This window comes from Calliopsis andreniformis, chromosome 2 (genome assembly GCF_051401765.1).
Source record: "Calliopsis andreniformis isolate RMS-2024a chromosome 2, iyCalAndr_principal, whole genome shotgun sequence".
Classification (NCBI taxonomy): Eukaryota; Metazoa; Arthropoda; class Insecta; order Hymenoptera; family Andrenidae; genus Calliopsis; species Calliopsis andreniformis.
This window is the reverse complement of record NC_135063.1, coordinates 5,678,636-5,691,470: the sequence shown is the minus strand read 5'-3', so window position 1 is coordinate 5,691,470 and position 12,835 is coordinate 5,678,636. Positions and strand designations below refer to the sequence as shown.

General features: G+C 43.6%; 1 protein-coding gene across 3 annotated transcripts in view; it reads right to left on the bottom strand.

Annotated features, from left to right (window-relative positions):
- Positions 1 to 436: 436 nt before the first annotated feature.
- The window catches only part of LOC143185965 (uncharacterized), a 72,307-nt gene continuing 59,908 nt past the window's right edge, over positions 437 to 12,835 (bottom strand). For 2 of the 3 annotated variants that reach the window (XM_076389305.1, XM_076389319.1), the window contains exon 5: positions 437 to 551. The gene's annotated coding sequence lies outside the window, so the exon portion shown is untranslated. Of the gene's footprint in view, positions 572 to 12,835 lie in introns of all 3 variants that reach the window. The other variant, XM_076389311.1, reaches the window with a different exon arrangement.

The following is a 12,835-nucleotide window of genomic DNA, read 5'->3' as shown; positions in this document are numbered from 1 at the left end:
GTAGATAGGCAGATCTTCAGGAAGATAGATTAGTAGATTGACAGTTTAAGATTCTGGCAGATCAGTAGACGTGCACAACTCTGCTGTACGCCAACATGTTGATCCTCGAGGTAGGTTGAGGAAGAGAACCTCCATCAAGATATGCACAGTGGTGGATGCCGTTTCTTGTCGCCAACGATCGCGCGCGGTCGCATTTCAAAATCCACGAAACGAGCAAGCAGGAATCGCGTTCGCTACCGTGGAATTCGAGGCCTCTTACCTGTCAGACTTCCACCTCGAACAGCCTCTGCCGCGTATGACGCGCGCATCACACGTACGTGGGGGATCAGCCCACGCGCACTATTCCTGGAGTTAATACTCCTTATGCGCAGCGAATGCGAAATATGCCTTTGTTGACATGCCAGCGCGCTGCTCGCATCTGCAAACACGGTTCACACCGAGTCGCCACGTGAACTTTTCTTTTTCGTGATGACACTTGCAATGATGGATTTCAATGGGCCCATAACGCTAGAATGTTTCCAGAGTACTCGAATCCTTGGAATTTCTAAATTCTGTAAAACGATTGTTAAAGCTAATAAAAAACGATTGAAATTACAAGAGTCATCTTGTTAACTTACTAATTGGTATGATGAGGTTACAGCATTTGTACTACCTCACTTGCAATATTTGTTGTGTAAAGTATATGTGAATTACGAGTAGATAATAGTAAACTTTTTGTTTACTATAATTAATCACTTTTAATTGTAAACTAGCAGTGATTTTATAACATTATATATACTGACGCTATACAAGCTAAGGATTAAGAAGTCTCCTATGTTCAGCTTCGTGAGATCTATGCAGCTCACGTTTCATCGAATATCTATTTAAATATCACGTGATACTCCCACATACTTCCGCGTTCCTCAATCAACCAGAGAATCAGTCTCTTCCCGACATCAATAACCTTAATTACGAATGTAAATGACCCGGTATCAAGCTCGATAAGAACTTGACGCTACGAGATCGGCCCGAAGAAATCTTCATCGTTATATCGATCGTTTCACCGAAAACATTTAGTCCCTGAAAAAAGGAAGGATCTTCGGAGACAAACCTGAAATGAATTTATTGCTCGGTCGATCTGTACGCCGTTCTGATTTATCTGAAGAAATAAAACCACGCCGAGGGCTCCTGAACGTTGAAACCAACGATAATCGTTCCCTCGCCCCTCCTTTTCGCGATATCGACGCGATTTCGCGACTCGAAAGCGAACTGGAGGCCCCCCGAATGACTGATCTGCGATATGTAATCGCGAGAACCCGCGCTGCGCCCTCCAGCGACGTTCCGCGCTGCTCCAAAAACTCTTTTCAGAGGGTTTTTCGACTCGTTACATGAGCAGAGATATGCGAAGAACCGTTGGAGGTTTAACGATCGCGATACCAGAGTTGGGCGGAGTTGCCCGCAGAAAATTCGCGATTTAATCGTGCACCGTGCAGACTGAGAGATTCCTGGCAAGAAAAGATCGTCGATGTCAATACATGCCACAGATATAATAAATGTGCTCAGAGTATAGTAACCATAACAGTCGTAATGAGAATTAACAAATTTAAAAGCTCGTAGAAAAAGACGATCGAAATCTGAATCGTTTGACAGAGATTTATACCAATACCGTGTAATGAAGAATGATCTTCAGGATCGAAATTTCAAAGTCATTTCCCAGATTGGAGCGTTCGGTGATGCAAGCCTTCGGCCCGAGGAAAGTGCATAGGTCCAGTGTCGGCGTTTCCCCAGTCGACTTCGGAGAAACAAAAACGGGAGGAACAACAAAAAAAGGAACTGTTAACGGCCGAGTTATAAATTATTAATGCGGGTATTATCCGCACGTAGTCCGACTGAGAAGCTTTTATGGGCAGCGCGCGGCTGTCGACTTCGTGGTTATTGTAGTCTTCTTCATCGACTTTGGATAAGGTTTAACTGCCCGTGTGCGCCTGTATAGGGCGACTTCTGAAGAAGTGTAAGGGATTCAACGATTCGATGATCCCACGCGACAGCAGCAGTCTTGCCATTCCGAGTGGAAGGCTACCACGAATCCTCGGCTTTTGAGGGAATCTCGTCAAGGTTGAAATTATGAGCCTGTTTCGGGATAAACGCGACACGCTAACAACATCACAGAGTCGGTACACAGTAGGAGGCTGAATCGACGTGTACTGAATTAGCTATAATGGGTGGTGCCTTACTTTTGCCCTTTTCAGTATCGTGTACAACTTTTAGAACTTTATCTTATTTCAAATTGAAATTGCTTGTGATTCCTTACTCAGGCTCCTGTTGCATTTCAACCGGTTAACTTAAGGAAAAACAGTCAGACCATTCTCTAAAATGATGGTTCTAAACAGCATGAAGTACGTACGATGTTATAAATAAATCACTCCATTCAGCGGATGTTGCAATGAGATTGAGATCTCAGTTCAGACTTGACGCTGTTTACTATGGTTCTGTTTCTAGCGAATACAATTTTGCTATTCGTCCCTCAGACATGAAGCAACCAGTACACCCGCACGTCACATTGTGCTCGTGGCTCCAGCACGGTACGCTGGCCATTAAAGCTTTTTGCTGGCGGTCGTGCGTGTGTCATTGACGCTGCTTTTATTGGCCAGGCGCATAACTTCCTTTAGCGTCGCTCGTTTATGAGCGAGTAATTGCACGACGATTTCGGTGCCAGTGCGTACATCGTGCCTCTGCGTCTACCGTCGAGGCGGGGGAGGGCGAAAATATGGAGCATCGATAATGACCGCGGACCACCTCGATTACCGTAATAACGCTGCAAAAAGATTAGGCGTGCCGCTCCCTACGAGCCGAGTCCTACTCGCGCAATTTTCATGACCACCTAAAATTCCACGATGATTGCTCCTTTCGAGTACGCGGAATTGATTCCTGAGGCTGAAAAAGATGTCTCCTTGTGGGGATTTCTCGGGAGAAGATTCAACCGTGATGGCATAGCTTTAGGGAAGAGTTTGCAATTGTGTTTATTTAAATTGCAAATGCATAACTAAATCGGTGAGTTGAAAAACAGTACAAGTCCAAAATTAGGCATTTTCGAATAACCTTAAAATTATATTTGGACCTCATAGCCAGAGTGTATTGAGTTCAGTTATTTTCTGTGTATATGCAATATGTAAACATGTAAAATGCACAGAACTGCACGTTGAGATCAAATATCTCAATACAGGGTTTTCGAACTTATAAATTCTCTTCTCCAACTCACTGATTCAATATTAAGAGACTAATAATTGTAAGTTAAATTTATGGTAATGATAACTAAGTGAAAGGTTAAATTGAATTTGAATCTCTAGGCCGTCCTTGCACCGAGCATTTATGCTTTAAAGGCCAAGATTTGTCATTCGTTTTAATTTTAGTTACCAGCAAAAAAGGTGAAGAGCAGTGAGAACGTTTTCACTTGGAGTATTGATGATTGCTTACGACGGAATCCAATGCATCGAAAGTGATTTATCTCTGCCCATGACAAGGTAATAAATTAGTAGCGGGATTCGTTCTTCTTCTAATTACGCGTACGTAAACATTCTCCATCGCGTTTCATAACTTCTTCATCGTCTTCCGCGCGTCTCGGCTGGGAAAGCCGCGTAACTAAATACCGGAGGTATCGGTGCCTTCAGCGATTACATGGCTACTGTCGTGTTAGGCGTAATTAAAAGACGATTAACACGAGGATGCGTCGCGAACATTGAATCGCTTCGGCTTGAAACGAGGAACATGAAAGGATTTATCGAGAAGGAATCCCTTGCAATTAGCAGCAGGTCGAAAGACCACATTTCTCTCTTGAAATCATTGCCAATTCCCTGGACAATTAATAATCCATAATCAATTGCGAGCGAAGCGTCTCGTATTACTGCCTCAGAAGCAATATTCAGCGATTTATTGCGAAAACTTACAAATTAGGTGTATTACGTAACGAACGCGAGCTTATTTTTGGACCTTCGTTTCCCTGTGCTCGACCAATTATCGCGGGTAATCGTCAGCGGGACACGGAAAGCGCATCGAAGTCTTCTGTTTGTTAGGCTTTGCTCAAAACCACGCATCTATAAATTCTCGCCGTGTTATCCTTCGTGGCGATCGTTCTCGGGGGAAGAGCGACAAGGAGAGAGTGAGGGAGAAAAGAGGAAGACGCGGGTGCACGTGCTGCGGGCTTAAATCATAAACGAAAAGGGGTGCAGCTGCGTAGCAAGCACCCTGGAAACGAATGTCGCACAGTCAACTTTCTCTTGACGCCTGTCACATTGTTGCACAGTGTTCTGTCAGCATTATTTTCGTCTACCATGTGCTTAACATGTTATGAGCAATCATACTGGATGGACACTGAACACCTTACGACGATTCATTTAAGCATTTTACGATCGAACACATAGAAGATTTAAAGACAGAAAATTCTCAAGTTAATTTTACTTCCCTAATTGACCCAACATTAGAAAAATACAGTTTATTATCCTTCATGCCTCGTGCAATCTCTGATAATTCACCGATTCTAGCATGAAGGAATCAACAAGCATTGCTGGCCAGAGGGATAACTCGAAGAATGAAGGAATCCTCGGCAGTCGCGTCACGGAATCTCCAGACTCCAGGCAAATGGGCCGAGCCTAAGAAGGGCGAATCTACTTATTTTCGGATCTCCGGGAATGTGACGCACCCTGTGGTTCCACGGGTGACGGGTGTCGTTATTTCGGACGATGGGTCCCACCGCGACGAGGACTCCAGCTGGAGCAACCATAACATCGCCCTCGTTATTCGGTGCTAATGACGCCGCGTGAGCTGGATTTATGGTGTTGAGAGTTAAGGGTCTTGCAGATCTCGCGCGAACCACGGACGCGAAACGTGTGGGCGAGCTCGTCTCGTAAATCGAGCTTTCGGGGAAGCTCGTTCAGCTAAGTGACTTTACGACGCGATTCGGGAAAAATGTGTCGCGAACTCTTCGACCCCCCTGCACGCTTTTTCGCGAATCAGTACTCCTCGAGGTTTATGGGGAATATTTTAATCTTGAAGCTAGTATGCGGAAAAACGATAATGGATGATGTAAATGATTAATGAGTTTCTTATTATTGATCACAGAAAGTATTTGTAAATATGCCAGGAATGAAACTATTTAGGACTCTGTAAGTAAAATACTGTCTGTGACGAATTATAGTCAGACGAAGAAAGAATGAATGAATGTTTCAATAGGAATTTTAAATACGTAATTCTTATTATGAATAATATTGCAAGATGTATTAATAAAAATTTCTGGTGAGATATGCACCCTGAAATAAATACAAAAATTACTGTTACTGTTTGTACATCGAACAAATGTCTGTACATATATTTAATTCCCTCCCATAGTTGATTCTAATTTTCTATCTAAAAAAGAGAGTGACTAATATAAACGATATTACCTAATCGACTTTGAACGACGCAATTACCATATGTAATTTGTAATTGCAGAACATGTAGTCGGGTGGTTGCCATTCCTGGAAAAACAACCAACCGGAGGATCTTTAATTCGCGAAACCTTATCAGGGTCAGTAGCAGATAGTAGATTAAGCGCGCTATCGATATGCTGGCTGGCGGGCTTGTTACTCGTTGTAAACATCTCCTCTCTTATCTTTGCAGGAACTGGAACTCCGTCGCGCTTTATAACGACGATGAAAGGTGGGGAGGTCGTATGCAATTGGAATACCGAAAGAAAAAGAGACGGTGGAGGAAATAAATAAGGGGGCGCACCTGTTCACTTTTTGTGTCTGCCTTTTTACACCTGACATCGTGGAGGGTTGTCAATCAAAAGAGTATTTTTAAAATTCTCTAATTGTAAGCTTACATCTTGCAAAAATTGAGAAGCAATCATCATGTAAAGTATGCAGTTTTTTTCTAAATTATAGTGTGGTATTTTTAGAATCCAATCGAATCTTCAAAGTAACACAGGCAAAACAAACTGGCACAGTAGTTAGCAATCCAATAGCCTGTTTTTGCGTCACCGAACCAGATGGTCGGAGAAAACCAACTTCTCCCAAAGTTATGGGATGCCACAGTTCCAAAAACTCGGGAATACTACGAAGGGATCGCAGTCGATACGCGATCGAGCCATTCTCATTACCTTCATGAGGCCCATTATCGTCAACGGCGTACAAAATGAAGTGATTAGTCGTAAGTTGCCAGATTCTCGCTGCAGCTTGGCATCCGAGGGCGCAAAAAGTGATCCGAGGGGTTAAATTCCAAGGAAACGAGAGGAACCTTCGTTGGTTGTGTGTCGTTGGAATTGCAACCAGAAAGAAGGATGAAGAGGACGGAGGGACGAGGATTCAAAGGGGCGGAAAGAGGATGACCAGTGGCAGCAAAAGGAGAGAGAGATATCCGCCTACGAGCCGGCTGGATTCCATGGAAAGACGGTCATTGATTGATTCCTAGACTTCCAGAGGAGCGAGTGACTCGAGCGTTTCGTTCTTTGTTGCCTCTTCAACCTCCTTCTGCTTCTTCTTCGCCTTCTTGGCTGGCAAACAGCTACTGAGAGAAAGAAGGTACCGTTTCATCGCCTTGATCGAAGCGATGGCTGTGCATCGTGCTCGAAAGATGGTAGATCATTGTGTTGTATCATTGGAGTATCGTTCATGGAGTCTGGAATTGCAATGAATGATCGACGAAATATTTAAGTAGTTTTGGATGTTCTGAGTATCCGCTCTGGGTTTGAAATTTAGCAAAATGTGGTATAAGAAACAGCTGATGTTTTGATTAATGTTGTTTTGCCAGAAAATGATTAATTCAAGGTTCAATTAAGGGAGAAATTAAACTCAAGGTTCTTCTTGAAAATTTTTCGAAATTAATTCTCGTTTATCAATGTTATTACCTGCATTTTTACTCTGACTGCATTAAGGACATACATTGTTGTGAGTTTCTCCTGGACTTAATGCACCTTGCGATAATCGTTCTGTAATTAGCTCCGCGACTTTTATGGACCTTTTACGCTATACTGTAAATTCTCATTTAGAATTCAAGGTGAAAACATACCTGCGTGTATAATTTCTTTAATTCATTTGGGAGAGTATTTTCCCATCTGATACAAAATTACCCAAACATCTAGATACATATAAAGGATACACTAATTCTTCTCGAACCAAATTAATGACCCAGCTAATCGACAGAGCTTATTTCTGAATTTCACTTTAGATATCATTACCAGAGAAAATGCTAATAAATCTTAGGAAACTGATTGTTGAACAGAAAAAAGTAAATGATTGGAGTTATCTGAAATCCCCATCAACTCTCGAGTAACAAGTGATTAATATACGTCAAGACCCCGATACCGTTTGCGCCACTTTCGGCGTCGATTATTGTACCTGCAGTTGAAATGTAACTAGCGATGGAGATCAAGAAACAGGTAATTGAATCGATTCTAGAATTACAGTTCGCGGGGCGTGTTTCTTGGCGATTTAATCGCGCAAGAATAATTGAGCCCACTGACCTGACGATCTCAAAGAACTCCTATTGATTAATTGAGATTTCCACTGAACTAATGAGTTCGAGGTATCCACAGATTGGATTTCTGACGCGGGTGGAATTGAATATAAATCGTTCAATTGAAAGGGAATTGAAGAGGCACTTATTACGTAACATACAATGTGACTTTCACTCTACTGAACATTATTACTTTACCAATACAATGTTTGTACCTAAACTCCAATTAACACCACATTTCCTTTTATTCTACAATTAACAATAGAACTCAGCAGGCCTGCCATTTATTTCCTTATTTCACACTTCAGATTTCTAACTAAAGTATTACCCAATGAAAGTACTGACAGATCCAAACACACCACGACTATTTTTGCTCAACAAATTCTCCCCTTAATACATTCTCAAAAAAACTTACACCGTCCGCCAGATAAATTCAACAGGTAACCTCAGGTATACTCAGAAGTAGCCTCCCTCAGACACCACCGTTCAGGAGTAATCGACGCCATAAGAGAGATTCCATTCCAGCCCAGGATAAAAGCGTTCATTTGCAACCATCTTCGGCGGAATGTATCGTCCTTAAGGGGGCGAAAGAAACTGGCGAAAAAAGGGTATTAAGTTTCACCCACGCCATGCATTCCCAAATGCATCGCCAGATCTCGATGGAATTAACATTCCGCAGGGCGGACGGTTCGCGGTTCCCTCCTCCCGGGTTTGTTTAATGATCGCTGTGACACGATACTAATATGTCGTCAGGCCACGGTGCCAGGCGGTGTCTTTGAGGGCTTTCGCGTAATAAATTAATCTATTAGCGCCGAGTCTCGCCGTCCGCGGCGAATAAAGGAAGAAAGAGGGAAAAGAAGATGGAGCCAGGGACCAAGCAGCGGATCGTCGTAATCTCCAATTAGGCCCAAATTGATTAGCCCGGATTACAGGCATCCTCCTTACCACAACTGGCCCCGTGACGATGCGTGCCGAACGAAGAAGCATTTCACAATGAATGTCGTTGTCCCTTTTTTTCCCCTATCCCGTCGCTATATTTTGTCCGAGCTGGAGATGTACTGTATCGACGTGGAAGAGGAGGATCCAAGGGAGCGCCTGGAATCGCTGACAGGGGAAATTTTGTGGGCCACTGTTAAATATTACTCTGATGGGAGAGAATATTAGCAAAGAGTAAGTCGTTCGTGTTCGCCCGAAGCGATTAAGTCTTCTGAAAAGTTGATGACGATACATTAAGAAATATCCATGTAAGGCTACTTGCGGCCCGATGGGGCTGACTAATTACTCCGTTGATGAGCCCGCGCTCGTCTGGGATTCTTCGTCTTGTACTGCATAAGTAGCTTTACAAGGAGGAAATTAGATTCTGAATCTGAAATCTTTAATCGATAACTTTAAACTTACACTGACATTTAACATAGTCTTTCACTGCCTGCCATTCGTATCATTTATCATCGACCACCATTGTGATTGATCACCTGTCTTCGCGGAAAGCGAAAAAATTCTCTGAACAACGCCGCGAAGTCTGATGTATCTCGCCTAGTTGCTACTTCAAACGTCGGGGACCAACGATTAGTCGAGTAAGACTCGACCGGAACATACTTCGAACATGACTCTGTACATTGATTTACCATTAGACTGCTGCAAAGTTGAATGGCAGTGTCTACGGAACAGCCAAGCGTGAGCGATTGTTTGGCTACTTTCTACAAAGCTTCAAACATGACTAGGTTTAACCTATGTTGCAAGAATTGACCAAGTGACTTGGATCTTTAACACAGTGCCTATTGTTACTACTTGCTTCAGTAATTAAGGTCGACGTGGATCCGCTTATAATCGCGATTTCGTCCCCGAACACGGTAAGTAACGACCGCAAGCGAACGCTTTAATTAGTCAGGGCTGAGTGCGTCTCGTATTCAATCTGGTGTCTCATTCAACTGTTTATAGATCATTCTTGGTCGATCAATTTTAATGGACTTCAGATCGAGTCGCCCACGTGGGTGAACTCCACGTGATAGACTGACGCGGATACCTGTGCCCCAGATGTAGGTGACTGTTATCAGAGGCTCGGTTGTTCTCGTTCCAGGACCAACTGTCAAACAGTATCAAGCCTGTGGACATTATTTAAAGTCCACGTGGCGCAGTTCCTATTCATCGCCCAGTACACCCGTTCAGTCTGATCGTAAATCAAATTATCGCAACGTGGAAGATTAATCCCAACATCTTCCAAATTGTGTCCCTTAAATTACGCCTAATTATCCTGAACTTCGAGTCTGGTGAAAACTCGCCGTGTCCCCTTTCACCGGTTTCCATTTGCCTCTCTATAAGCAGCTAGACTGGCTCCTAGATCCCAGAGATCCTCGTCCACGGTTGGTCCCCGCTCGGGCAATCTTAATTGCCCGAATTAGTCAGAAGCTTGACTAATGGCGCGGTTTATATTCACCGTGCTACGTTAAGACGTGGGCAGAGGGGGTGGAGAGAGATCTTGGAGAGTGGGGAGGGGGGCGGGTGGTTAAGGCAATTTGTCGTAGACAGAAGAGAAGGTTCTCGGAAATGCACCGGCTACACGGACACAGCCGTGGTCCAGTAGATCATGACGATGATTCACGTTGAGTTAGTGAGTACACACCCACTGTACGGCAAGTTCGCGCCGTAATTTCGCCGCTGATGTTGTTTACGACGTATTCCTGCGGAAATCGTGGAGATGATTTGGGTCAAATCGAACTGATGCAGTGTTGGCTGGATCACGATTTCATATGTTGTTAACCGATAGCATATCAAAATGGGATTGCAACACTGTTTTATCAGCACGAGCGAATTCAAGTTCACAAATTTTGCAGATTCTCAGTTAATTTAGAAAGTTTCTTTATACATACAGTACCTCATTTAGTTGTTTGAATTCCAATATTAAGAAACTTGTATTTGAGCTGCTCTAAGTGACCCTATCTAATATGATTAAGAGTTACCTATAATTCAGTATATTACCAATTTCCTGTACTGCATATGGAGTGATTTTTCTGTAGTCACATGACGCTATTAATACGATCCAATGAAGTCTACCGTTATTACACCACGAGAAAGAGTCCTAGCCTCAGCTCCTGTTCTTCCAAAGAAGTCTCAATCACCTGCTGACCCGACACGACCGCCTCGTGTTTTCATATTTGAAACATTCCCCGTTCAGCCGACACTGACAAGTGGAAACAAGTTTCTGCGTGCCTTCGGACAGATGTAACGAATACAGCCTCGGAATGTAGCCATCGAACCTTGTAATTAGACGATCGTTCCCCCGTGGAGGGACCGAAATGTAGGGGAGTTCTCGCGCATCTCCGCGCGTGGTCAATACAGAGTTGTAACGAAGAGGGCGAGCGTGGGAGGAGGGCGAGGGTTGAGCGCGTATTACACGGCCAGGGGGCCCCCGGTATTCGAGGCTCGGTTCCGCGCGCGGTCAGGTGAGCCGAGGCGCCCGGAGCGCCGCTGATCACTTTGACCCATGACCCCATCAATCATCGCCAAATCATACACCACTTATCTCGGCGCGGCACGAAAGCGGCGCACGTTCTCGTAATGCACGTAACAGGTAAGGGCGCGCACGCTCTGCTGCCTCCACCTCCGACTTCACCGTACACTCGCGGCCCTTTTTTTCGTCCGCGTTTTCCTCGACGCCCACGATACCTTCGCCCCAGCAATTATCGTCGGCACTTTTTCCCTCGGCTCGTCGTGCCGCGTATCGTGATCGCGTGTTGCCGCGATGTATCGCATTACATTAAGGCAAACGTTCGTGTAAACGCTCGGTTCGAACCGTTCGGAGCGGAGATCACGTTTATTCTGCCTTTGCAGCGATCGATAATTGAATAGGGAAGAGATTTTTCGAAGAACGTGACACTGCTGTCGTCACGAATGATATTTTTTTAACGAATGACCTACGTTGTATTGATTCTGAGTACTCTAGTCTAGAAACTTAAAAAAGTCGATCTTTCCCATGAGATTTCCCATAAGATTTCCCATAAGACAAATGACTATTTTTCTGTTTAATCTTCTCTATTTTTACATACTTGGTTTACATCTTAATGACTTTATGAATTCCATCTTGGACAGAACTTTTCGATCTCGTGCATAGTCACCGTTACAACGCTTGCATGAACTCATCCGAGGCGACTCTCTAAGTCTTTCTTTTAGTGGATCGAAAAGAATCTTTGCATTTCTTCCTTGTTGCAGATATAGTTGACCGAACACTAATTACAGAATGCTAACAGAGAGCGAGAAAATAAACCACTATTTCGAGCTCATAAAAGCTCTATAAAATTATAAATAATTTTCTATTATCTCTTCTACACAAATACAGCTGGTGCATTTCAGAAGCGGTTTAATTAACAATAACGGTATCGGCAGCGCGTACTGCAATGACGTTCAAAGGGGGAAACTGGAAACAAACACGAACGTAAACTGAGAAGGTAGAGTTGAAGAGGACGATGGTAGAGTGTCTTCTAGACCTGCAATTTCTCTTAGACTCGTCCCGTGACACTTGATGTCCAAGAGAAAAGGTACAACGAGAGTACAGATGGAATGGTGAAAATCACCTCTTCTTATAATTAGCGAACAATGAGTGACGCAGAATGCCTGTGACTCGAGAATTACCGAATCTCTGTACTTTTATACTTCTAGTTCAAGGAATATTCAGAATATGTGTGTTTTTGAAATTTCATGTAGCTAAGTAATTCTGAAAGATTTTTTTTACAATTTTCTTTCAATGAAATAAGACAGCTTTCGTTACGTGACCTTTAAGCAAACATTAGATGCTCATTAATTACACGCGTTCCAAGTGGATAGCGGTGGTTGAAATATTAGCAGGAATCAAGATCGTGCTTCTGCGAGTTCGAGAAAGACGAATAAATCCTTCGTAACGAGCGACGTATTACACCTGTAATTATAGCCTCTCATCTTTCAAGGTTCGTTTCTGCGCTACCAATAATGGCGCCGAGTTAATGAGAGAAGATATGAAATTGGCACTGTTCCGGATGCTGCATTGGTCGCAGTGGCAGGCTGCACTTGTTTGGAAACTCAGAAGAAGCGAATAAGTGAAAATCCAAAATAGAAGAGCAGATAGTGACTCACGTTTTATTATCACATTGCACGCGCAAAATGCAGAAATCTTCATCCCTCTGTTCCTTCTACGTAACATCACTATTTCACTTTTGAAAACTTATTCAAAGATCCCTCACCCTTCGCCCACAAAACTGAATTTTAGGTCCTCCGCGATAGGGATCAAGCGTCCTAACAGAAGTACCGACAAGCCCTTCGCATTGGCATCCCGATCTCAAGCACTCTGGGGCATCAGCTGTATCGAGGCTCGAATGAAACGTGCACTCGATGGCTGTCA